The sequence below is a fragment of the Apis mellifera genome, linkage group LG10 (genome assembly GCF_003254395.2).
Source record: "Apis mellifera strain DH4 linkage group LG10, Amel_HAv3.1, whole genome shotgun sequence".
Taxonomy (NCBI): Eukaryota; Metazoa; Arthropoda; class Insecta; order Hymenoptera; family Apidae; genus Apis; species Apis mellifera.
Window position 1 is genome coordinate 2,366,802 of NC_037647.1, and position 27,289 is coordinate 2,394,090.

The 27,289-nt window shown below is 41.9% G+C and overlaps 1 protein-coding gene across 1 annotated transcript in view; it reads left to right on the plus strand.

Moving 5' to 3' along the window:
* Nucleotides 1-5,422: 5,422 nt before the first annotated feature.
* The window catches only part of LOC100576247 (frizzled 2), a 122,783-nt gene continuing 100,916 nt past the window's right edge, over nucleotides 5,423-27,289 (plus strand). Inside the window, exon 1 of the mRNA XM_006559228.2 lies at nucleotides 5,423-5,747. The gene's annotated coding sequence lies outside the window, so the exon portion shown is untranslated. The remainder of the gene's footprint in view (nucleotides 5,748-27,289) is intronic.

Below are 27,289 nucleotides of genomic sequence, written 5' to 3' on the forward strand. Positions count from 1 at the left end.
CGATCGTTATATAATGTTTCGCCTTAATTGCGGATTCGACCCCTGGTCGGCAAACCGGCTGCCTAGCCTGCAACCCCCGCCTCCCCCCACGCGATACACTTTTAATTGCGTCCAGATTTGCAATTCAGATTCTACCAGCCGCGGACCGACGCCTCTCGCTCCTCCATATAACCGAAATTCGAAATTCGCTCGAGTGCTCGGCAGAAGACAAAATACACCCACCCTCGCTCCACGCATCCTGCTCGCCACCCTCTTCACGGGATGGGCCGATTGTTTTATCTTGCTACAAAATATTCTAATACGAAGTGAGAAATCGTTGTATGGTTAGGTTGTTTTTTTCAATTTTATCGATTAAAAAGATGGGTTAAAAAATCGGGGAAGATTAATTCAATGCTTTTTATAGATATTTCTATTTCAATAAATATTTTATTACAATAGGAATTGAATATCTCTGGATCGTAAAATGAAGTCGAATTTTGAGAGAAAATAAATCTAAAGATGGGCTCTGAATAAGTTGCGAGACTTAGGTGAAACGGTTTCTCGAGATAAATAGATATGGATATAAAATTCTGGAGAAAATTAATTCTGAAAAAAATATATTATTTTGTGAAATCGAGTATTCTCAATTTATCAAAGTGTCCCATCTCTAAGAAATACATTAAAAAACGGAAAATGGATTTTCATCGCCTATAAAAATGTTCTGCCGAGCGAACAATGAATTTACGCGCACGATGATAAAACGTGGAGAACTTCGTTAGCCGGACTAGTAGTCTGCGGTCGTGTTTACTACGCAACATTAAAAGTTTCAGAGAAAACAGCCGCGGCACTAAAGTTTCTCTTTGTCTACCCATCGCGACGAAACGTTTTCTCCGGTCGAAGAAATATTGTTGGAATATCTGGGTTACGATCCCCGTAAAAATACCTCGTAAATGGTCCTGTGAACACGCTCCTTTCATGAGCAAATTGAAACTTCGTAATAGAATTCGTATTTTCTGCTTGAGGATGAATAAACGTTAAACAAGATTCATCAATGCGTGGAGGACGTTTTGTTTTTTTGAATGAAATTTTAAATCGGAAAAATTTGTCTACTTTTTAAAGTTTTAAAAGTTTTGCGAATAATTTCATTTCTTTACGGATTACAATTATTCGTGTTTCGTAATATTAAAATAGGATATATATAGAATCATTCACATTCATATTCTAAATTCGGATGTAATAATTTAGAATAAAATTTTAAATAGGACAAATTAATCGAATTATTCCAACGACGAATCTTATATGATTTAGTGCACGGTTCTTTATCGTTAGAAAATAAGAAGAAGACGTTCAATAATTTTCAAACCACCAAACAACTTTATCTTAATACATACACGCTGTAAATTCTTCTCGAACCGCGATCCAAAAAAGAATATAGCGCAAATATTTGCAATGTTTCTACAACTTGTGTCGCGACGTCTCTTTAGAAAAAAAAAAAGGGAGGGAAAAAAAAAAGAAATAAAAAATCCCGGTATCTCTCTAATCCGTGAAATTCAAACATCTATCAATATCCGTCTCACGATCCCCTTGTAAAAACGTGCATACATAAATACTTGTGCGAGCGCAGACGTTCGATAAGCAAACAGAGCTTCTTTAACAGAATATTCCCCATTGAGGGGAGGAATCGTATATATATTGGCCAGGAATCATTGGTGTACACGCCTCGATTCTCCCGATCCACGGCCGCGAGTTAGCTTTTAAAAAGAAATCGTGCTGCTCTCCACGGCCAATATAATTTCTTTCTGTACTCCTTATCGCTTTTCCAATATATGCTCGGCAGATGCTACCGTTTCACCGTGATAAGATGACCGTGCGTATCGGGGAAGGGATGAGAGAGAAAAGATCGATTCTCTTCCTCTTTTGAAGGAGCCGCCGTTAACCTCGTACAGGGCTCCTCGAACGCCACGATACGTTCTCTCATTCTCCGCCAGTGTGTTGGCAATGGAAAAGGGGGCCAAAGGCGCTCTCTATCGCGGCGGGTGTTGCCATGACACCATGAAACCTCCACCCTACTTCTAAATCTTTCCCTCCCTCGCCACCTTCTCTCTCGCCTCCTCCTCCCCCGTGGCGGAGATGCCCTCGCTCCGTGTACACACAGCCGTGGGCAACTACAATTTCTCGCTTCAAATTTGCCGGAATCATTCGTGAAACGCCGATAGGTCCTCCTCTCCGCTCGCGAGGTCCAAGCTACTCGAGCTCCCTATTTATTAGGCCACGTGTTCTCACGATCCATTCTTCCAATTTCGATTCATAACTTTTTGTTCCCTTCTTCGATGAGTTTTCTATTGCGACAGATCTGTTGTTTTGTCATAGAATATAGAGAGTTGGTAATCGTGAATATACTTAAAATCTTTCTAGATTCTTTCACGTTTGGTCTGTCAGGGATATTGATAGATTAGTATGAGATATATAGTATGAGATAGTATATTAGTATATTAGTATGAGAGTATAGATTAGTATAATAATATCTGTTGAAAGATACAATTGTGTTCAGATTATATAAAAATTATAGATACGAATGGATCGATGTATTCTTCATTTTGAACGATGTGATGATAAAAATTGGAGAAAATATAAGAATAACAATATCTGTATTACTTATTTTCGAATCTTTAATACTTTGATTTTATAATTATGAAATGTGAAAAATCATAAATTTAGCATAGAATCTAATTCCATACTGAAATTACAATCTCTGTGCATATATATTTTCTCCAATGTCACAGTAAAGTAGATATCTTCAATCTTACAATTAATCCGGTATTTATTCGCGGAGGAGGATCCCAAGCATCGAAAGGAGCGAGGGAGAAGGAGACGGGGTCCAGTCGTCCTCTCGTAAAAAGAAAAGAAAAAACGGGTATGAAATGTTATACGAGCGTTTCGAGAATTTTACCAACGTACCCGATTCCACGCCATTACGCTTGCACAGCTTAAAGCCACGATGCAAAATCTCTTTCTGGCAAGAACCTCGCTACATCCCTATCCATTCGAAAATGCAACCTGGCTCGGATCCAACAGCGTCCTGCTCTTTCTCCTTTAGTCGTTTCCTCTTTGACGCCGCGTCTTCCGATGTCGTACATCCTGTGCCTTTCTGCACATTTCGCAGTCCTACTCCTCCCTACCCTTGAAAACTTCCCCTCGGTGACCGGATCTATGGGTACTTTTTTCGCGTTACCTATCCCTGAACGAGACACGTTCGAGCAACTTCCGGTTACAAGGTCTTGCTCATGGATCGTATATGTATGTTTGGTGTAATCGGACACAATTTCGCAGTGATACACGAATACAATAGAAGTCTGTTTATACGAGCATGTCGGGAGATAAGTATATTTGCAATTAGATTGTTCGTGTAATACAAGTTCGCTTTGTTTTCCTTTCTAGCTTATGGTTTTTCTCCCAGTTAATTCCTCGTACTCGATATTTTTGTATTTATCTTATGTAATTGAATTTGAACAGGAGATACATATGCAAATTGGTTAGAGATATTATATTTAATTCATAGAAATTCTTTTATCTCAAAAATTTCCTTAATTTTTTTTTCTTTTTCTTGAAGAATCGTATTTATTTTTGAAGAGGTTTATAGAATTTATATCGAGTATTAATGTAACAAAGAGAAGTTTCAAAAATTTTCCTCATTCTTGTAGAAAATATACTTTGAAAAAATATTGGAATATAGAAGTTATAATATATCTTATTTATTGTATAACGAATAAATAGAACGAGCAATAACAATACCTTGAATAAGAGTTTAGAAAATCAAACGCTGATAAAATTTCGAATGAGCAGGAATCTTGATTAAATTTTCGTTGAAAAATAAAAGCGGATCGGTTCCTGATTTAACCCCGATTCAGCTGAACTCGGCTTATAATTCTCGTAAACATCATAAAATATATAATGGAAGCTACGTCACTTTCCTGTTTTTTCCGGGATACTGCACGTTTTAAAACACCTCTTGCAATTTTTATCGAAAGCAAGCACACCGATCATCGCTCGCTAAAATGTTTACCCACCCCCCGATTCATCCGGTGCAACCGAAAAACAAGATATTATCCCGATCGGTAATAAATTGCCGCGTATGATCGATAGAGAGAGAGAGAGAGAGAGAGGGAGAGAAAGGGAGAGAGAGAACACGTAACTTTTCTTCCTTATGAAAATTTACCGTTGTGTACGGGTGGATTTATCGGGGGTTGAATTTACAAGCTGTCGCGCGCGCGGCCGCCAGCTAGCCTTTCCAAACGATAAATTTCTTGGACTTTATCCAGCCACGTTCATTCGTGTTTGTCTTACGTTTAAACTTCGCCCATTCCCGCTTCGAAAGGGGTTAGTCGTCGTCTCCCCCTCCTCCCTCCCTCCCCGGAAAACTTCCCTCCTCTACTCTCGCAAACGGGGTTCTCTCGCGTCGCGCTTAATTAGCCGGGAGTAAGTTTCGAAATTATAATTCCTCTTTGATCATCGCGAGGACCGACCGAAACCCGCGGCGTCGAAAGGTAAACGTTCTTGTAAGGTGCGCAAACGAACACCTCTATGTGGATTTTCTCGTATAAATTCGAGCTCTCTTCTTCTTCCACCCCTTTTCCTCTCTCTCTCTCTCTCTCTCTTTCTCTTGTTGACGGAAACGAGAGCGGAAATGAGCAGCGCGGACGAAATAGAAAATAAAAATCGCGCTCTCGTTAATTTGTTCCTCTCCACCCAATTGTGTACCGGATCCGGGGCAAAAACGTTCGTTTTTCGCCGGTTGAACGAGAAAAAAAAAGGAAAAGAAAGGAAGAAAAAACGATTCGCTTAATCCAACTGTCGACACAAGGAAAGGGAAAATAGAATAATTTCGGGAGAAAATCATTCCGACTGGAACGAGACGAATTGAGATTTGAACTACTTTGACGATTAGGCCAGCAACCGCGGCTATTTTCATCGCTAAGATAAACTCGGTTTCTCGTAGACCTTCTTAGCCTTTGTTAGGCGGGAAGAGGAGACAAGTCGTAAGGGCGTTCCGAGAGCGGCTAAAGAGACAGGGGAGAGAGGGTGCATGAGGGCCGTTAAGGGTGGAGAAACGGGGGATGGAAACATAGGTAAGCTTGAAAAAAAGGAGAGAAGGGGATAGAGAGAGAAAGGGAGACAGGGCAAATGGAAAAGAAATTCCCATTACTTTGGAGGAGAGACGTCTAGTACTCTTCTCCTTCTTCTTCTTCTTCTTCTTCTCCTTCTTGCCATTCTTCTTCGTCTTTCCGTCTTCTCCTTCCCGTTTCCTCCGCTTCCTCCTACCGGTCTGTTACGCGGTCTCCACGAGACTCGGGGACACGATGCACGCATGTGCCATGGGGTCATTCTATCGATTTCTCTGGTTCGCGTGGCAGTCACGAGGAGGCGTACCCGGAGTCGTGCTCCCGCTGCACCAGCACGCCACCCAAAACAGCCTCGCGTATCGTCGCAACCGGGTTGCCTTTTCAAGGTTAACCTACACGTATACGTATACGTGCATACCACGAACACACGATCGAAAGTGCCGGCAGCCTTGTCTCGAAGTGTTCCTCCACAGTTTCGCGGACCAACTTTTCAATTCACGGTTTTTCACGTGCGCGTTTCGAGAGGGTGAGAGAACGTAATCGAACTTGGTGATTTTCGACGGTTTGGTGAAAAAAACCCGGGTGGAAGTCGGAAGCTTTCCGTGTTCCCAGACTAGGTGACTTGTGTTTTTCTTCTTTCTTTCCACGGTGAGTAACGAATCTTTAACGATTTATCGTTGTTTCATATCGGTGACGTACGACGCGGTAAATCTGGCAGGACAGTTTCCAACTACAGTTTACCTATTTTTTCTTTTTTTCGATCTGGTGGAAAGCGACATTCAATTACCAATCCTCGCGTCGCGACGGTCCGCTTCAGCCGACGGAAACGATTAATATTCAATGTATTTGCACTCGATTTCAGGAAGACATCGTTGAGAATTGAATGAGAAAGAATAAATCGTTGTTGCGTTTCTATTAAGGAGGCAATAAGTTAACAAGGAAGGTTTGAACGATTGTTTGTTAATCATTTTCGCGTATAGAAGACGCGTTTCTTCTTTCTCCCCTGTTTTCGTGAAATTCCGTTTAAGGCATTAATTTCATGGCGGCCGTAATTTCGTGCGAATGAACAATCGATCAGAAATAGCGATATCACGCGAAGGTAATAACCCTCGTAGTAAGCTTTGATACGCTCGGATATTTTCGAGGGGAATGACCACAGACGACTTTCTTACTCTTGATTTGTGAAAAGAAGGAAAACGGTAACGGGTTCGGTTGAATCATTGAATACATTGTATATGAAAATGTGTATTTTAATATTATCAGATCGTTACGGAGGAGTCTCGTCTGGTTTTTATGAAATAAATCTTCCTCCTGAATGTGTATGAGAAACGCGGTAGAAATCGTTTTATATAATGAATAAATTAAATTAATCGTGACTTTTTATTTTTATACCTTTTTTTTACGGGTATCGATTGATTTAATGCAAGGATTACAATAAAATATTATCGTAATCGGACGTAAAGACGAATTAATTTAATTCGCTCGTAAATCTACCATTTCATCGCGATGTATTATGTATGAAGGAAGAAAGATTTAATAAGTTATATTTTCTAATAATTTTACAACAGTTAAGTGTTGGATCCGAGTTATAATTAAAATGGTCATTTCATGGAACTTGTTGTATCTTTTTAACATTGATAAGCAGTTAACACGAACGTATAAATATATATATTTTTTTGTCATAAATACGATTATTTATCGTTTTTTAGGCGGGCAAAATATCGTCTTCGATATTAATAATTTCGTGTTTCGATAATTATTTTCACGACGGGCTTCAGGTAATCGGCTTCAATCCCCATAAAAATCCTGATACTAGAGACTTCCTTCGCTCCAACTCTTAACGTTTCTACGAAATAACATTGCATTTCCATAATCACCGGAAGAATCAAATTTTCTCCATAGGAAATATCGTCTTTATCGCGTCCGATTGCGCGTCGATAAGCATTATCGCTGGATAACGCTGGAGAAAATCGTGGCTATAAAACGTGGAAAAGAAAAGAGAGGAGAAGAAAAGGGCAAAAAAAAAAAGAAAAGAAAAAGAACAAAAAAGAAGAAGAAAAAAAGAAAAAAGAAAACACAATGCGACTTGTCGTCGCTTAGAACCGTTTACTTCCGAGAAATCCGGTTAACCACTCGATGTAGAAACACGAGCCGGGATCTCAACAATACGCGGCTGTTTTGCCGCGTTTCCAGAGAGAGAATTTTTCTCTCCCCCACGACGCGATAAGCGCCGTTATCTTTTGCCGCGCCACGATAATCCAAAGAACCGTCGTTTCAGTTCTTTAGACAGGTCGGCTATGCAGTAGCAGCGATGAACTAAACGCCTGTGGCTATGTAACCAGGAGCAGAAATGTTCGCCGTGTAATTCTCGAGCTTGTTACGAGAAGCACACATCGTCGTGGCTACAGAGAAAGAAGAGAGAGAGAGAGAAATCGTTCTCTCTTCCATCCTCTTCGTAGATTTTTTTTCTTTCTTCTACTTATTTTTATACCACCCCCTCTACACCTTCACTGTTCCTCCACATGTATGCACGTGTTTCTCCTTTCTCTCTCTCTCTCTCTCTCTCTCTCTTTCTCTCGCTTCGACTCTGTCCCACCGCCTAACGTTAGGTAATTCGAAAGCAATTTGAATTGACGTGTACCGGCAGAGGAAAGTAATTACGGGGTGGTGGTGAACGCAAGCTCCCAACCTCGTCGTGGATCGTGTACACCTACCTGGTTGTCTACTACTCGCGGGGAATGCACGCAGCATACATACGTACTCAGAATCTCGCGTATATGTATATACACGCACACATCACGGTTCGCGGTTAGATTGATTAAAATTTACTATGCAAATTAGATTGCGCCTCGGAACGACGACCTCGAAACCACGCGCGCAAGAGGAAAGGCCGCAGCATGAAAAGATGAATCGTTATCATTAGCATTTTCACCATTGACGGGGCTTTGCGCCACGCCGGTGTTATCGTGTCACCGGCTAAGCCGTCGAATCTCCCTGGGTTCCGCTCGTTTTCGACCGGGTTAGTCGATACGCGTTGTATATAATCCTGTAGAAACGCCGTGAATATTCCATTAATATCCGATGGAAAATTTCAATAAAAAAGATTGGGTAAAGGTGCATTCACCTTCTTTGGATTTCTTCTCGAGTTTTTCCTTTTTCTCTTTTCCTCCTCTTTCAAAGGCGTTCTTCCATCGATGGCACGTAAAGCGGCGAAGAAATTCGTCTTTCCGCTAGATCGGTCGGAAGCGGCGGGATTCGCGACAGAGTGGAGGGGTGAGGCACGAGGGTGAGTTTCGCCCTCCCCCCCGAGGCATGTACACGCACGGTAGGCGAATTGATCGCGTTGGAGTAGAATCATCCATCACCGAGTGACAGACCCGAGCCAACCCACCCCATGGAAAGGTGCCCCTCTCCCCTTCTGACAAGAGGAATGGACAGAGGTGGTGTGTGGGGAAGGGAAGAGAAGGGACGAGAAGAAGGGAAGGGGAGGTGTGGAAGGGAGGGAAAACGGTGGCGCCCTCGAACGACGGGCGACGAACCAAACAACCCCCTCAACAATGCCCAACAAATCCCACGGGGCGACGTGTTCTGCGCTTTCTCTTTTTCTTCCTTCCTTTCTTTCTTTCTTTCTTTCTTTCTTTCTCTCCTTTTTTTTTTCACCCACCACTCTTTGCATCTCAGTTTTTTTTCTCGATTCGCCCGTCACGTTTGCTCTGACGTTTCGCCTCTCGCGAAAATCGAAACGCTTAATTGCGTGATCTCGTCTCGCTTAAAGTGGCCCTTTCCACCCGTTTCAATTGGATAGATAGAACGCGAAGATAGACGAGTATTTAAACGAGTATCGCTGATTGGAAGCGTATTTTATATATATATATACATATACACAGCAGAAATTGGAAATAATGATATTAACATGAGTTCATAGGGGATCGAAATTTCGTGCCGCCCCATCAATTGAGTCACCCAGGTGCGATATGAGCCGAAATAAAGAGGGAAAGAGAACGAGACTTCCCTTTGTTCAATGCCGGGGATTCTAACAAATATTTTGCACCGTCATACCGCTATATCATATCTCCCTTTGATACATTATATCGCGGTCAAAGCACCCCTATTCACCTCCCCTTCCTGTTCGAAAATTCTACCGAAAACCATCGCTATCCATTCACCGTCGCTTCCTTCTTAACTAAACCGCATCAATTTACCTGCACAAAGCTCGCCTCTCTCTAAACTACATGCCGATTTCGGAATCCTCTTCCTCTCGTTCACGATACACAGCCCCGGGCCAAAGACCGGTTCGTTGTTAATCATACTCGACCGATCCCGACTACGAGTCTATCCAATTCCTAATGATTCCTGGAGAAAATACGGGCCTGGTGCGCGCGATTCACCAGGTCTCGATCATTAAGTAATGGAAACGAGCAACTCGTCGAGTAGAATCGTTTGCTCGAGAACCGGAGTTGTGCTCTATCGGCGACGGATGGTGCATTACTCGGGGTAAGGTGCACACCACTATCCCCCTCCCTCGTCTCGAGCTCGTTTCCCGGCATTGATGTGCTTCCTCGGCAGCGCGACGGCAATTTTCTTGATCACGCGACACAAAGGGCGGAAATCAATAATACGGCGCGGGAGGAAATACGTCCTAAATTGGAGTACAGGCCGGACTACGTGTCGCGTTATTTGTCCTCCGAGCCAATTCAGGCTCGTGCCACTGATTCATCGTTAAACACTGTCGATCGGTTTCGATCGAGTGTTGGTGATGGGCTATTATAATTCTGTTTCGCGTGAAATTTCTTTTTTTACCATCCCCTATTTATAACTCGTTCGAAAAATGTCAGATAAGTTGTTTTCATTCTTCGTGGATTGTCTCGTGGATGATTGTTCAATTTGATTTATTCGAATTGTTTTCTATTTCTTCTTTAATATTATTCGACCTCCTAGATCGGAGATCTAAAGATAGATCTAGGTAGAGGAGATCTAGATAGGAGATTTAGGTAGATTGAAGATCCTCGTTATGAATGTACTGCAACAATAATTCGAATCGTATTGTTTTATTTTATCTATCTTTTTAGTATGGTCTTTTATTAATTTATTTTCAGCATTGGAAATATTTGTTTGTTGTAGATTATTCGAATTTGATCATGTTGCACAATAATTGCAAATTTTTATGAAATTCAAAGATAGCCTGTGAAAAAAGTTGCACGAGATAATAAATATCTTAATTGAAAAAAAATTATGATTTAGTTCAATTTTCAAAACTTCAGCAAGGTTAAAAGATGCAAATTCTTTAAGAGAAAAAAGGAATTCTTTCTACACAAGATCTTACGATACTTCACAAAAGATAGGGAAGTCGTCAAAGAGGGAGTGGAAAAGAAAGAAGAGAGGGGGGAATAATACTTTGAAAGGACCCTGGATATTTGGCTGCATATTATTGCAAATAGAGGAAGAGAAGCCAGGTTCGTATTAAGACTCCGGTCATCAGGAAATTCTACGATTTTCACCGAGGGAAACAACAACGATTCAACGAGGTAATAGCTATTCTTGTTGCCAAGAAAACGAGCGCAACGGAAAGATCGTTCAGTGGAAGTTGAGGAGAGCACAATGTGCTCGCATTGTGCGAAGTGCAAGAGCCGATAACGGGGCACAAAAGGAAAACGTGGCCTAGATCAGAACTGAATCGGCGTGTGTGCACACACGGCTCTACCTTATTCATCCCTGGGCAAACTCTATCGAGGCTGGAACGAGAGTTTGATACACGAGGTGAGGAAGCATTATGATCCTGTAATGGGCCAATATTTGAATTCGTGGAGGATGGAACATTGCCGCGGTTCACGCCCCGCTTCCCTTGCGGTTCCTCGCCCGATCGAATTCAAGTTTCTTGCGTTTGTATGCGTGTCTCGTTCGAAGATAATCGCAATTTTTAAACCTCGTTTCTCCATTTGGCTTGATTCTTGGTAAACCTATCTTTTCTTCGCACTTCGATATGGAATTTTTTCCCTCAAATATAAAAAGAAAATGATAGGAAATTTAATGATAAAACGTTTCATTTGATTAAAAAGGAGGGCAGTTAAATATTTCCAAAATTTTATTATTCTCTCTTTTTAAAAATAAAATAAAAAGAATACATTGGATTATAATAAAACAGCAGTGACGTATTCTACAATTTAACAATTTGAAAAAACACTCGGCTGATTCGAGGATCCATTTCTATCTGAGAATTACTATACTCGTCTTCTGTGAATTTCTCGAAAAGTTGTGTGTTCAGGAGACGTGTTGAATGGAGTCACTGATATTAAAAAGAGGGATCTTGGCTTGGTATTTGGGTCGGTTAGAATGTTTAAAGAATGAATTGGAATTTCGTGTGTACCAGGCGCGGATGTGCTAGAATGTGCAGCTATGAAATACACGCAGGAATATAAGTATACGCGATGCAAAGGGGAAGCAATCTCTGTAACGTTTCCCTGTAATATCGCGTCCAACTTCGACGCACTCGGTGAAACTATGGGGATATCGTGGACAGAAGGAACGAAACAATTTCGCGATTCCGGGCGGAGAAACACTTGGAGTGATCGCATGCAGAAGCCAGAAATGTTGAGGAATAAGATCGATGCTACTGAGATCATTAGGGAAGTGTCACGTATGGTAGAGATTTGTTTAGGAATTCTGGCTTCCCCCACAGTTTACTTTGCAAAGTACTTCCTGCAGCGCGCAGCCGTGTTAGATTATTTCTCCCCTGTACATGCTTTCTTGGTTAAATGAAATAAAGAAAGTTTCGGTGGAAATAAAGAGACGAAATTGTCGTAGCGTTGTAAAAGTTTTTCATTTAAAATTATTAAAGTGACTAACAAATATTAATCTTGGAAAAAAGAAAGGCGAGATAAACAAATTGTGCAACAACGTGTGTAAATAGTACAATTATAATTTTTTTTCATTTTTTATTAAATTTTATATAGAATGTTCAATTCACTTCAATCATAAATCAATTCCTTTCTAAATATCTCTAAAGATATTCTACGTATTTAACAACAATCTGTGTTATATTATTTATTGACTTTGTATTAAAAATTTCTTCTTACATCCAATCTTCGAATTTCCATCCATTCGTTCGTCTCGAATATCGTTTCTCTTGAAAATACGATTATTTCTATTGTACATTGATCTCTCCACCTAGCCGTATCGTGTCTCATATATATACTTTGAAATTACACTGAAACGCGAAAGATCGAATCGTCAATTTGTCGAGAAGAAACAATGCGTGTATCTCTGGGATACGTCATTTGGTTATGCTCGTAGGCGATGTGTAGAGTACTTTACTCGTCTAGAGTGTCTTGCAGCACCGATTCACCGGCTGTTCAGTCTCACCCGTTCAAGGATCCATAGAAGCGTGTGCTCGCCGGCTGTCGTTACCAAGTTCTGGATGTGTAAAGAGGTCTGTAGCTTCCGTCCTCGCGCTCTGTTCAAACGTATCGATATCGCTTCTATCGAAATTAATATGACGTTCAATCAAGCCGGAGAGATTCGAACAATCAACGATTCGAACAACACGATATATATTTATATTGACTATTTTTTAATTTTCTGTTCGAAAGAAGCATAAAGAATATTGCGAGGGAAATATTCGTCCGTTGAAACTCTTCGTTGCAAAATTATGGGATGAGATGCAGATGCCTAAATCAGATTAAAAAATATCACGTAAATATAGATAAATTTATAAGCTTTACGTAAAATGTTTCTCTTATTTCGTAGCTTATGCTTTAGTAATTTAGCCAGAAAAATATAGTTGACAAATTAACTGGGATATCCGTTTACAAGGGTATTTTTCGTCAGAAGGAAACGAGCCTACAAGATATATGTGTGCTAGGGAGTAGGAATCGAGAAGCGAGTCACGATCACGAAACGCCATTCATCGTCGTCGACGCTTTTCCTGGTTTCAGCCTCGCGACATTTGCAACGTGACAAGAAGCCTGGAGATGTTTACCCGATCGTATATCCTCTCTCTTCTTTATTTCCTTCCGTTTACGCCAATATCGTTAAATCCCTGAAAACATTGGATCCAACTTAACGTAATCTAATCTGACTGAAAACGAACACCGATACACGAAATGATTTTTCTTTTTTTAATCGATAGATTCGAAAATCAATGTCCCTTTGATCGTCCGCGTCCTTTGAGCTAATGACGGAAAGGCAATTTCACCACCCTCTTCATCATTGTATACAAAGTATCACTGCTGATGTTTAAACATCAGCGCCGCTTTTGAATCCCTCCACCAAGAGGAGATATACTCTGTGTATATACGCTCGCAACATTCGTAAACATTGGAACAAACAAACCGCTGTAAAAATTATCTCGATTGACGGAATTCGGCGATTAATTCACCCTCTTCGTCGTCGACATATAAGCAGAGATGAAATTACGTTTAAGGAAAACTAGCAGCAATTACTTGTATCGTCGTAAACCCAGGTTCGAACGGTGATGGCTCGTAAACGAAGAGAAACGATCGTTCTTTTTATCACTCGCGTCATCCCTCGGACGTGAAAGCGCGGAGACCAGGAAGCTGCCACCCTCGAACACGCGACGGGAGGCGTCGTTAATTCGGTAGGAATCTCGAAGATGAGGCTTAGTTATCCGCAACAACCCCGGCACAACCACGAAGCGACAAGTGGCTGCAGGGTGCGAGTTTTACGACCGTTTAACGGCCGATTTATCGGTCGTTGAAACGTGGGGGGGGGAAAGGGGAGACTAAAGACGGGTGCCTGGGATGCCGTTCCCCGGCAGAGGACGAGCCACGTGACAGGAACGGTGGCTAGAAGCGTGTTCGATCCACGGGACGATTTATAGTTTCCGATTTTCAAGTAGGCATCAAAGCTTGTTATTCATTCGTCGCGCGTCCGCCTGTTTCCCCGAAGATGGCTGCCTCCTCCGTCCACAGGCGGACGATAGGGATATTTTCTTATTGGCGTCTCGTGCGAGTCTCGCGCGAAGGGAGAGGTCAACATCCGTTCACCTCATCCTCCTGGGATTCCTATCTTCGTTAGTCATCTTGGAACAAATTCTGTACAAATTTCTTCGCGCGTGAGGGAGACGACAAATTCTTCGATTTGAATTACTCGAACGAGTTGTTCGAAGCAGCTTGTTTATATTGAAATTAAACAAGTTTGATTAAATTTTTTGAGATTGTAGGTGATAATTTGTATGCTCTTCTTTATCTTCGATAAGTTGTTGGTTTATTTTTTTTTAGATTTCTCGTACATCATGCCTGTAAATTGAGTTCACTTTATCATGTTGTATTTGATTCTTCAGATTTCTATTTTCTTGAATTAAAAAAAACGTTTAAAAACATATTGGAATCCCAGTATTCGTTTCAATTTCCGATTCAACTGCGTGCAATTCAAATCACGCAGACCTCTTTCGCAAAACACGATTACAAAAACTTCCTCCATTATATCCTCGTAGCCAGAAACCGAGCAAAACACGGGGAAATCCATGGTGTATGTTGGTCGACCAAGGCTTAAGCCAAGGATGAGGGGAAAATAGTTTAGCGAGAATTTGAAATTCCATCCGATCGAGTATTTCTATCTAACGCGTGTCTCCTGATGCAGGAGAACATGGCCGTGAACAATTATCGATAAATCGGCGAGTTGGAACAAATTCGAGCATGGATAGATGGGAACGGGATGATGATGATGATGATGATTCCGTGGATTCTCCTCCGTCTATGAAGAATGGAGAATTAATGATCACGTGAATTAAGACTCTCGAGATTTTAATCGAGTGATAATTTTATAATATCCTGGGGGAATAGGCGAGGGGGAGGCAAATGGTGTGTCGATTGTTTACCATCGACGGACCACTACCGTTATGGCGGTTTGCCTCTAATGGTTAGTGAAACTTTCCCTCTTTCGGGCCGCCATTGAAATGTCCAGCGATTTCTTATAATGACCTCCGCAAATTGAAATACCGTGAAATCAGGTTTTCACGCGCATTGAAACGACCGACGAGAGTTATTAATCCTTTTCCGCTTGTGAGTTCTTATGTGATTATCGATGTGGTTATTGTGTAGTTATAAAGTTGTATGCGCGCTCGCTCGTTTCTTGGAAAAAGTGGTCGTTTGAATGGATTTTTAGCAGAGCGTTAACGAGACTCGTTTTTTCACCATGCATGTTTTATCGTGTATCTTTCGGGAACGTAACTGAATGGAGCGTTTAATGGAAATTCGGCGGCCGTTATGCGAGGAATTTTAAAAAATTCTCCCCTCCTGTTATCGAGAGAAAAGAAGAAAAGAAGAAAGGACGGAATCGTTGAATTGCATCGCAATTTTCAATTTATTAATATCGTTTCATTTTCTGAAGGAAAATTTTATTTTACTTTATTTTCCGTCCCGCTTTTTGCTCTCGTTAATTTTTCGAATTTATTTCACCTTATTTTCTTAGGTTAAAATTTTGTTTAATCTCATATTTCTCTGGTTTTTTTTTTTATACCCGTATATATTTCGCTTTCCATTGAGTTTCATTCTTATTCTATTCTATTCGTTCTATGTGAATCTAAAAAAAGAAAAAAAAAAAATGTCCACATCCAAATCTCGGTGCAAAGGAATTATTAAATCGGCATTTCACATGCAAATGTATGGTAATTGCTTGTGAACAAGTACTACCAAATGCTAATTACAGACAATTGTTTGCCGTATTCCAAAATAGCCCATGAGCCCGGTGATTTCGAGCATTACTGTTAGTAATGCGTGCATATCGAGGAAACGTTTGCATATCCTCGTGCAAATCGCGATTGCTCCACCAAATTTTTCGTTCAATTATTGAAAGATATATCGCAAAGTTAAACATTCCAAATATTTTTCATTATCTACTTTATCAAATAAAATTTTTCTGAGCTGAAAAAACACATCTCGAAGGACACACGAATCGTAGACGCGCATCGATCAAAAAGATGGACGCGACGTACACTGTAACAAACAGTTTAATTTCGCCGAGCGGAACGCAAATTAAATTCGCGGATCGCGTCCCACCCACGTAGCCGAGAAACGGATCCACGTGAGGCCGGTAAGCGAGCAGCAATCTCACGCGGCGGCACGGCCAGACGCTTGTAATCGCAACGAGCGTTGCGAAGGGTCGTAAAAGTAGTTTCTATGTGCCAGTGAATCGGTGCCTGCTACGTTGGCTACGCCACGCCAGACAACGCCTGAGGATGACGTAAACGCGCGTTGATACGTCGCGTAATAGCCGATCAGATAATTTTCATCGCTTCCATCGAACCTGTCAAGTCGGTTGTCCCAAGCGTGTACGCGTGGGACAGGCGTCGTGTACGCACGGTGGGTCGGTGGGTCGGCCATTCATTGATATGAAGACGTAATTGGACCGGTTGACAGTTTCCGAGCATTCATTTGACGTGTGACATGATTCAGAAGCGTTCACCCGTTGTCACTTCTTCAATTGCCTCCTCCGTCGCAGGCAATCATCGTCCTGGGCGAGAGGCCTCGCGAGAATCGCGTCGCAAACTAACCTTCTCTTTGTGTCAGTCGCGATTTCCTTTCTTATCTGCCGTGCGTACCATGCGTGTAACTCGATGCATGCCAATGCATCATCGTGTGTGTTTCCTTTCGAAACGGAAGTTGGAGAGATAGACGCGGATAGCTTCGATGGATAGTCATTAGACGGGATTGGGATTACGTGCACAGAGGGATGATCATTTTGAAATTGGAATTTCTCGCGAGAGGGAAAGATTTCAGTGCAATTGGTATGATGATATCCGAGTTAAAGCTTTGATAAAAAAAAGTATTCTTTTTAATGAAACGATGGATGATGGGTAAAATTAGATATTTGCAAAAGTGGAACGGAGGGGTTTTTTAATTGATTGGAGGAATAATAAAAGTTTGAGTATTTTTCAATCGAAATTTAACTTTCCTCGCAGATTTTGTATCGGGATTTGTACGAATTTATACGAGACGTTGCGAGGGAATAGAAAAATGAATTAACGAATTCGTTTTTTAATGCTGCATTCCGTGTGTGCATCTGTCGGATGTTTTTGCTCGATTCTGTAGCAGGTTTATATAAACTTGTAATCGGACTCTTTTCAGGTCGTTTTACGCGATTTATTCGAGTCTCTTTGCTATTATATGAATTTGTTGCAGTAGATAAATTGCGAAATCTCTTCTAATGATATTATCGCGATAATAAGAATATTTGATGATCGGTCTGCGTTAGGCTGCAATCGGTTTATGTCGAATATAAAACGAAAGCATACAGGTTTACGAGCCTGTTCGCGTGTTTTAAATGCAAATATTCACCGTTATCACTTTCCGTTCCACGACTAAGATGTAAACGTGAACTATAAAGCGGATACCACCATAACTAATCATCTATCTGTATACGCTTAAAAATTAACATACCAATTACAAAATAGAAACTGCAATTTCGTTTAAAGCTGTATCGTCTATAAATCAACTTTTCAATACGTGTCGTTATTACAAGATGTCCAACAAATGTTAAATTGTAGAAAATGTTTGCTCATATTCAAACTTTTTCTTTCTTTCTTTCTTTTTGTTTTCACTTTAAGATTACAGTTTCTTCTTAGCAACAAGTATTTGCACCAAAGGAATATTTGTTCTTATTCTTCCCATTGAAACGTACTTCCTATTTTTCTTTGGCATTTACACCTTTTCAAATAGGCAACAAGCAGTATACTTGCTGGTAATGTAAGTACGAATAAACACTTGTGACAACTTTTTCAAGAAACTGTCTCTACAACTGTGATTGACAACAAGTATATTCTTCTAATAAACTTTTTCTTTTTCCTCTCTAGTTTTTACATTTTTATTTCCATCAAATTCTCGCAGCATGAACCGTATCGAGTAATACAAAGAACAATATACTTGGATGTACGAATTAACCAATAAATATGTAAATACGCTTGAAAATATTTTCCATGTAACCGTTCTAAAAATAAAAAGAAACATCATCGCAAAGTGGTTCGTTGTTGGGAAACGAGAAGCAGCTTCACGTTTGAAAAACAAGCAATTTTCAGGGATCGAATTACTTGCGAATCAATTAATCCTTCTTCGTCAACGAGAAGAAACAAGTTGCAATAACATATCTCGCTCGTAACGTGATTAAATCGTTTGCAACGAGGAACCAATAACACGCGAACCGCGAAACAGACCAAAAGAATTACCTATACTTGAGCATAATATCTGCCCGAAGCAGAGCCCTTAATAACACGTTTGCAAGTCGGATCCAAGGGCAAGATATACGGGTAAGTTAAAAAGTTAATCGTGGCCGGGAGGAATGTGTGTATACGGAACGGAAAAAAATATTCAACGGGAAGGAGGGAGGGAATATGGCGGGACAGTGATTATGTTAATCGTTACGCCAGGTTCCAGGTATTGATAACGGTATATCGAGACGGGTACCATGCGGCCTGGCATGAGATCGTGCACCTTGCAGCAGATTATACCTGGCTAACTCGATGGTAAATAGAAACCTTACGCGATAACGAGCGCAGCGTTTCGTCTCTGAGGAGGCAACATCAGGTGAATTATCAACGCGGGTTTGGTATTCGGCGTGGCTCGACGAATACGATGAAGCGTCCGCTGCCACCACGTCCTGGAACCTGTTTATCGAGGCGTTTAGTTGGAAGCGGTAATTCTTGCCGAGTATTAATTGTAATTATACCCCCGCCGCTAATTGCACGTTATTAGATAGCGGAGTGGCTGGCAAACAAACGCCAAGCGGTTGCTCGCCTCGTCCTCCCCGTCCCGCTCCGCCACGATGTGTTAACTCAAGACATCAGCTGCATGAACAGGCGGCCCTCGGTTTCACTCGAGTTTTCGCGGTATTTCTTGAAGTTAGTTTAGCGGGGTAGAGAAGTGGTGGTCTGGTAACGTAATATTTGACCTGGTTGATCACCACAGATTCCATTAGAACGAATTTAATGCGGTCGTAAATAGATATTTCTTCTCGAGGCTTGTGCGGATTTCTATTTTTTAAGGAGGAAAGAATTTAATCCTTTCACGCTAGGCAATCGGATTGAAAATCAAAAAAAAAAAAGGAAAAGGAAAAATATGTAGTGGTTTGTTCAACATGCATGCAGATACTATTTTATAAAATCTTTTATGAAAAGATTTATGAGAAAGATTACTGTACTAAATTTCCACGATACATTCTTTTCTTTTTTTTTCGATCTCTTTGCGAAAAATTTTTACAGAATTCCAAGTATCTTTCTTTTTTTTTTACCGAGTATAAAGTAATTTCGACACAAAGTATTCGAGTTCATCGAGCAACCGACATAAATACATAAATACATTGAAAAGAAGAATTTTTCAGGCATCAGAATTTTTATATTTCAAATATATATTGGACGAGCGATACGCGGGACCACGAAGGGTCGTACCTTATCAGCTCGGACGGGTCATTCGAGCGAGAGAACATCGAAATATTGCGCATCGAGTCGTGCACGAGATCGAGCCCTCGCCATCGGTGTAGAATATAACGAGTCTCTCGCCGACCGCCCAGTGGAAATTACATTTTCGTTTTGAAATTCGATGGCGTTTCGAATTTGTGCGCGTGGTTCTCTCTCGACACGTCCACGATACGTATCACGTAATTGCGCTCTGTGTATCCGTTTTCGTTGAAATCGACCTATTCGATTTTTCGATTGATTCCGACCCATCTGCTGAGAGATATCCCGCGGTCGATCCGTGTAATTCTGCCGATTCCAGTAATCGTAATAACCGATCTATCTGTATTGTTCGACTCTACCATGCACGAGATCGAGTCAAACCGGATATCTTTGCATTTTCTTTTCTCGATGTTGTTCTCGGTTCGAAGAAAAGGGAGGATAATAATAATAAATAAATGCAACAATATGATAGAATGTTTTGGATTGTTGGAAATGAAACTGAAACTGAATCTTCTCTTCTGTTATTTTCAATGTAGATATACATTATTGGTCTCGCTTTTAAAGATTTTAAAAAATTTAATCGAATCTTTGTTATTTGATATATTCACTGTCGACTTGTATTTCAAGCTTATTTGTACCGGTATAAATAATATTGGTAATTTAAGTAGAATCTCGTCATAATAATTTCATTTTTGAATATCTTGGTAACTTATTACGCGATGATAAATATTTGAAATGACGGTACATCTATTGAAAATATTGTTTGGCGTATTTTTATTCGATTTCTTTTTTCTTTTTATTACATCGATAAAACGATTGATAATCACGCGAATTATATTTTAATCCGGTCAATTTCAAATTTCATATTGAATACGTAGGATAAACGTATGAGGGTATTGAAGAGGACATTTGGCCATTAAATTTTAAATAATTTTAATCGTTCATAAAATCGTCCGTTTCACGTGCAACAAGCCAATACAGGAGATATAAAAGACACGCAATCACGGGTAATAAATGAAATAACGATTCACGCAGGGGATGAAATGTTAAAATGCTTGAATCGATACGAGTCTTCGTGGTACAAGGAGACGAGCACATATTCGCGTAACAGGCTTGGAAAAGGGGATTACGAGATATAACTCGATTACAGAACCTCGAGTATCCTTTATATTTCACTAGCGTGTTTTCTTTTTCCTTTGCTGAAGTACGCTTACGACGGGTTAATTTTCTCCTGCCCCCTCCTCCCCTTCCCCCTTTCGCCGCTCGTGTTTCGTTCGTGATTCTCTCGTACCTCTCTCGTACACGTGGAATACATACCAGCGACGAAAAATGTAAGACACGAATATCGATATCAATGAACGCGTGTATTAACGTACTCGATAGAAATCCGTTATTTTCAGGAAGAAAAAAATTGAACATCCAATAATTTTTATTGCATTGAAAATTGTGTAAAGAAAAAAAGATATACATTATTACGAGTATTTATTATTTAATTTTTTCTCTCGTCTTTACTTGTTACAGAATTTAGAATATCATTATAAGAAAGTTATTGAACATTTTGTTTCATCATCGATTATTATTTTCTGCTTCTTGCATCTTCCAAATCGTCTAAATTATTCCATCCCAATGTCTCCCTCGACGCGACAAGAGGCGAGAATATCAGATAATATTGTATCGTGGGTTCCATTTGAGCACCGCTGGGCCAAAATCAGCATGACAAAGAATATGGAAGGAACGGTGTAGCGATAGAGGCTGTGCTGTGCTTCGGTGTATGTTGCAGCTCGTACGGGCAAAGGGGTGGTGTGTGGCCAGCGAAATCTGTCACCCGGATGTCAATCAATATTTCGAGGGGTTCGCAGTAGGCCGCCCCCTAAACCCCCTTTCCTGGCTTTCCCTTATTCGAAACCCTACCTACCCGCGTGCTCAGCTCACCCCGACGCGTCGTGTGCCGCTAGTAGATGAACGGACCGATTCCTGCCCCCGCCCCCCCCCTCCTTCTTTCTCTCCTCTCGTATTTTCGCAACCACCCTCGCAGCGGTGATTAATTTCCACTAGGAAATTAATCAGATGGGAAGAAAATTTGGCGGCGTGCGTGGACCGCGCGTGCAATGATCCCTTGCCAACAGATGGGAAGACAGCGGCGGATTAAAGCGCGGCGACGCTCGCCTCCTTAATTTACGACGCCCACGTACGCCATTAGGGCCCGTTTCATAAATCACGACAGGTCGCCGCGCCGAATATCGGGTTAACGCTAGTTCATCTGTTATTTACGATCCGCCCGTACTTTCCGTCGCGTGTAAACTCGGTTTATCTTGTTTCTCTCTCCCCCTCCCTCTCTCTTTGCGATCGACCGCGGTAAAAAGGGGTTGATCCTTTCGTTGTAACGACGAACTCGTCTCATCACCGTCCATTCACGTAGCTTGTTATCGCGAACTCTCCGTTCCGTGAACTTCTTCCTCCTCCTCCTCCTTCCTTCCTCGAAGAAGGAAAACGAAAAAGGCGGCACCTCGTAGACGACTCGAAGAAGTCGTATAACCCGCCTCCTCCGCCGAACCAATTTGTCTCCGGCCGGAAGATCGATTTCATCCTGGTGGTAGTCTACGGTGCCGTTGGCTACGAGCGATCATCTTCTCGTAAACGAACTACCCTCCTCCCGGACCCCCTCGAGGAGGAGACCTCTTTAAACGATCGACCAGCGAATAGCTCGGTCTATCGATCAACCGTTGCCGCTCAACGCTCTTCGAGCAGACCGTGCACCGAATAATTGCGACACAGATGTTACGGGCGTTTCGAGCAAGCGGAGAAACCGAGGCGTACGAAGAAAGAGGAGGGTTGGGTCGTAGAACATAGTCGGTAATTTTCAAATTATATATATAGTACGTAGAGAGAGAGAGAGAGAGTGAGTGAAACCCTATGCTCGACAATTCTGACGTTACCCCTAGATGTCATCCCTCCTCTCTTTCTCTCTCACACATATTAACACACTTGCACACGCATTCTCTCTCCACCTCGATATCGTCATAACCGTTAACGTTATCTGCAGAATATTACGAAGCATGGAAAGGGGCCTGGATGAAGAGAACACCCGGCCCCCGTACATCGTGCATGTCCCTCAAAATAGAGTTACAAACTGTAACTACGTTTCGGTGCATTACCGCCGCGTTGCACGGGGGTTGGCCCCGATGCTTCCATAGGAATTCGCGGGGGGCGCGCGCCATACGAATCGATCGCGGTTACCACGCTTTTCACCCCGGGGGTTGAAGCGCGCGCTAAGCTCGCTTCGAGAGAAGCCTGGGCTTCGGCAGATCGTCGCTTCACGAGCCACTTTAAAATTTAAATCGGCCTTTTGCCGCGATTCCTGGGCCAACAGCGTGCGTACATTACCTCCTAGGTCGTCCCTCCTTCGGCCAAGAAAGACAATGTGCGTCAACCCCCCGCCGGACGAGAGCACAAAGTTATTATATCGTATCCGGATCAATTCTGGTTAGAATTGGAATTTATGCAATATTCATTAGATTTCTTCTTCGTTTCCTCCTATAAATTGAACGTATTAATATCTTTGTAACGAAGAATTTGCTCGAGAGGAGATTTGCAACTGGTGGTGAATTTTTACGAGATGAAGTTTTATATGAACAGTCTTCGTATTCGGATATCAAACTCGAATTGAATTAATTTCAAAGACTTGTCGAAAGACTTCAGTGTTCCGATTTTTAATTTTTAGTATTATTTTTTAGGAATATTTTTCTACCGGCAAGATAAGGTGAATATATTCGAGAATTAAATGTGAAAAACAAATGTACGTATTTTCGAAAACAATTGTGACAAGTTAAAAGTGAACGGGATTGCATGATCTGGAAGGATCGTTGTTGAATCACAAGTAGGATATCATTCGCGTATCTGTCGATCAGCTATCTTTTCCTAAGCCTATCCTTCCGCCCCATATTTCTGTAACGGCCACGTTGGCAGTGGTTTGGGTTACCATTCTCTCGTGTAAGAGGATTAAGATATTACTCGAGCGTGGCGGCGTGCAAGCGTCATGAAAACACGAGCTTTAACACGCTTTATTCGCTTCGTGAAAATTCACGTCTGAAAGTGCAACCCCCGTCCGTAAGGCTCCCTCTCGTGTCTGAGGGTTTACGCCGCGCGGAAAAGAGGGTTGGCGAGCATAAAATCGCCCGTGTACACGCGTGTGCATACTCGTGCGCCTCCTCCTTTATCCGCTGACTTCTCGGAACGGATTTCCTATTTCCTCTTCCGTGCACGCCACCGTGCATTTATTGAAAATGTTTCTAACGATTTTAGTCTCCCCTCCCCCCCTCTTGATATCTTTTGCGGGATAGTCAGATTTCCAGATGTTGGAACGTATCCAACAGAAATGCTTTTACCGGATAAGGATTAAGACTCGCTCATTCATCTTGAGAAAGATAGAGGGTCTTTAAAGATTTCTGTAGCTCGCTTTACGAGGATCCACGTACGTTTATATCTCCATACTTTCTTCGTGATTATTTCAATTATCTTAAGATTTAGAATTTTAATTCGCTTCAAAAGTCGCTTATTTCGAGTAATTTTCTTATCTATTTATTACTCGTTGCAGGCATTTCATCTAAATTAAGAAACTAAAGTAAATTGCAATTCCATTTAAAGGAAGGAAAAAGAAAAATAGAATTAATTTTTCGTCTTTAAAAAAATCTCTCCCAATTCACTGGTTTCACAATTTATCTGTCTCTCTTCTCGAGAGAAACAAAATACATTAGCAAGATCGTAGTAAATGATCCCCTGAACGTGATTCCGCATAAACAGCCGAAACAGTACGGTGTCTTATCTACCCACTACCACGAGAACCATGCTCCTTTCGAAGCGGAAACGAGCGAGTCGAGCGCCGCGTTCCGTTTATCCATCGTCGCTCTTCCCGCGGATGCATTAAATTCCTACACTGATACCGCGTCTTGGTGAAAGCAACGCCGTTACAGGATGCGTTACGACGACGACGACGACGACGACGACGACGACGACGGGTACGAAGACCACGACGATGGCGGCGGTGCTTTGAGGGCGCGGAGTGCCGCACTCGACGTGTCATACGGCGCCCTCTAACACTGGCGTAGTGCCGTCTCGAATTATTTGGACCATTCTCTTTGTCTCTCGAACTCCCCCGGGAATTTTTCACCACCGGCACACAATGTTTACCCCTCCCCACCTCTCGAGGCGTATTGACGCGTCCCAGGCGGACGAATCACCGCGATTCGTTTCGCCTGCATTCCGCGCGAAACTTGGGAGAAATCTCTCGTAACCTTTCATTACCTCGGACATGCCGAAAGAATCGAAAAGCCGTCGGTGAAAGGAGAGAAAGAGGGAGGAAGGAAGGAAGGAAGGAAGGAAGGAAGGAAGGGAGGGAGGGAGGAGAAGACGGAGGAAGGGAAGAAGTCGTTGGAGGCTACGCCAATGGCAAGCTAGCCGGCAATAGCGCGTGGCGGCGTCGACGATGGGGGTGATTCCCCTCTTCTCCCTTCCCTTCTTCTTTCCTTAGCACTGCCACCCTTGGCTGCTGCCTCCCCCCTCCCCACCGAGCCCGGCAGAGTCGTACTACTTTGATCGCCACTCAAACATTTTTGCTACCCACCCCCGCGCCCGCTGCTAGCTTCTGCTGTTGCAGGGCCGCCTGTAACGGGGAACTGTGCGTTGCTTGCCACCAACTAATTACACTGTGGATCAAAGAATTCATCGACGCGGCCGTCGAGCCTCGACGTGGCTTTCTTCGTGTTTATACGTGTATACGTATATCGTATGTTGGTACATACTCGTGGCAGTATGGATGGATACGTGAATGCGTGCGTGCGTGAGTGAGTGAGTGAGTGAGTGAGTGACTGGTCTAGGTATCGTGCATGCGCCGATGCTGCGGGAAAAGAATGGCGCAAGAAGGGCGCGAAAGGGTGAGAGCCTGGCCCTGAGAGAGAGAGGTGGACCCTTGCACCCTGCACACTTCGTGTCTGAGTATTTCTGGACACGTTGTTACGAGATACCTTTGCAAAATTTATTCGAATGATACCATAGATGGACAAAAATTGAGAGGTATTATTATAGTATCATTTGTCATTTTAATACATTCAGAAAAATTGGATATATTCGCGTTTTAATTATCAAAAAAGTAGATTTATCTTAAGATTAGATTAAGATTAGTTTAAGATTAGATTATCTTAAACTTATCCTCCTTATTTTTGAATCATAAAACATTCCTATTCTTCGTTCCCAAACTTATTTATTATCAATCCTAATTCTCGTTTATTCTCGATACGATTAATTCCATCCTTCGATGTCGAAGAGAAAGAAAAATGCAATAATCTCTCCGTTAATAGCGGAAAGCGGAAATTGCCATGTTGGTAAACATCAGATTAGGTCAATCCTCGGCAGACCTCGGCTATAACCTCTCCTCTCCACCGTAGACTCTCCACCCTCTTTCTCCCCCCCTCCCCTCACTCGGAGAATAAAGCCTCGGACATTCCACGCTCTCCCGCGCCAAACGTGCACCGGATTCATCCCACGGGACATTGACGCGCAATTAACAATGGCAGGCGCGTATAATCCGTAATACGATCCACAGTGCAGAGATCCAGCGCAGGCCGTCCGTGATAAATAATCCGTTCCGCGATAAAGACTCGAAATATATCTGTATATCCTCGGTTAATGCTGCTTTGACTCGACTTTTGGTTGAAAAAGAAAAAAAAGAAAAAAGAACGCGGTCTGAAATTGTCGGAGAATAGGAAGCAAGCTCGTTCTTGGAACGAGCGCACCAACACATAACCCGCCGCCACCATGTTTCATTAATTCTAGAATAAAACGGAACAGCCGTGGGACGAAGAGGAGGGAGGGGGTGGCGGCGGGGGGATGGCTTTTGAATTTACTCTTTAACCGCCGCCCGACTTTTTCAACGGACGTGTCCCGATCGCAGAGATTCGTTTGGTCGTTTCGACGGGCCGGGAAATCAGACGGTTGCAAATGAATACTCGATCGCGAGGATGATTTATTCAGCCCCGCAGATGTCCGTCCGACGCGTGTCAGTAAAAAAAAAAAGAAGAAAAAATAGACAAATTTGCGAGAGATCGATGCCAATTCGAACGACCAAACACGAAGTATCTTTTTTTCTCTCTTTTTCTTCTTCTTTTTGCTCCTTGATGACTAGTCTAGGATATTTGAAGATTTTTAAGTTTCCTTCTGTTGTTTAAACAAAAATCATACATGTAAAATTATTATATATAGGAAAATGGAAAGAATCAATCTATATAGATTCAATGATTCTTCGTTATTGAAGTAAGAATATAAGTCAGATAAATTTACAAATTTTTATTCGAATTGTCTAACTAGGATGTAAAAGGATTGTTGCCCTAATTCTTCTGAATTAAGAATTTTCGATGATCGAATTTGGGAATTATTTTTTATCAAATAATTAAATTCTTCGTTATTTTTAATCGATCGTTGACCGATAGTATTTATGATATTCTGTTCTATATTGATCTAACTCTAATACTAGATAATCGAAACTCGTAGATAAACCACCAGGAATCGGGAGCATGGCTCTTGAGACGCGCAATTGTTTGAAGAGCGAGTCGACTGAAAAATGTTGGTTAGTTTCTGCTACGTAGGCTCGCGTGCTCATTTGCCAGCGGCTGAACAAGGCAGAGACCGATGCTTCAGATGCTGCTTCAGCAATTTTCACCATTCGTCCGCAATTGGATACGCAGACGACCTAGACGGAAGTTACGTTTTCGTATTGGTAGTAAGGGAAACAAAT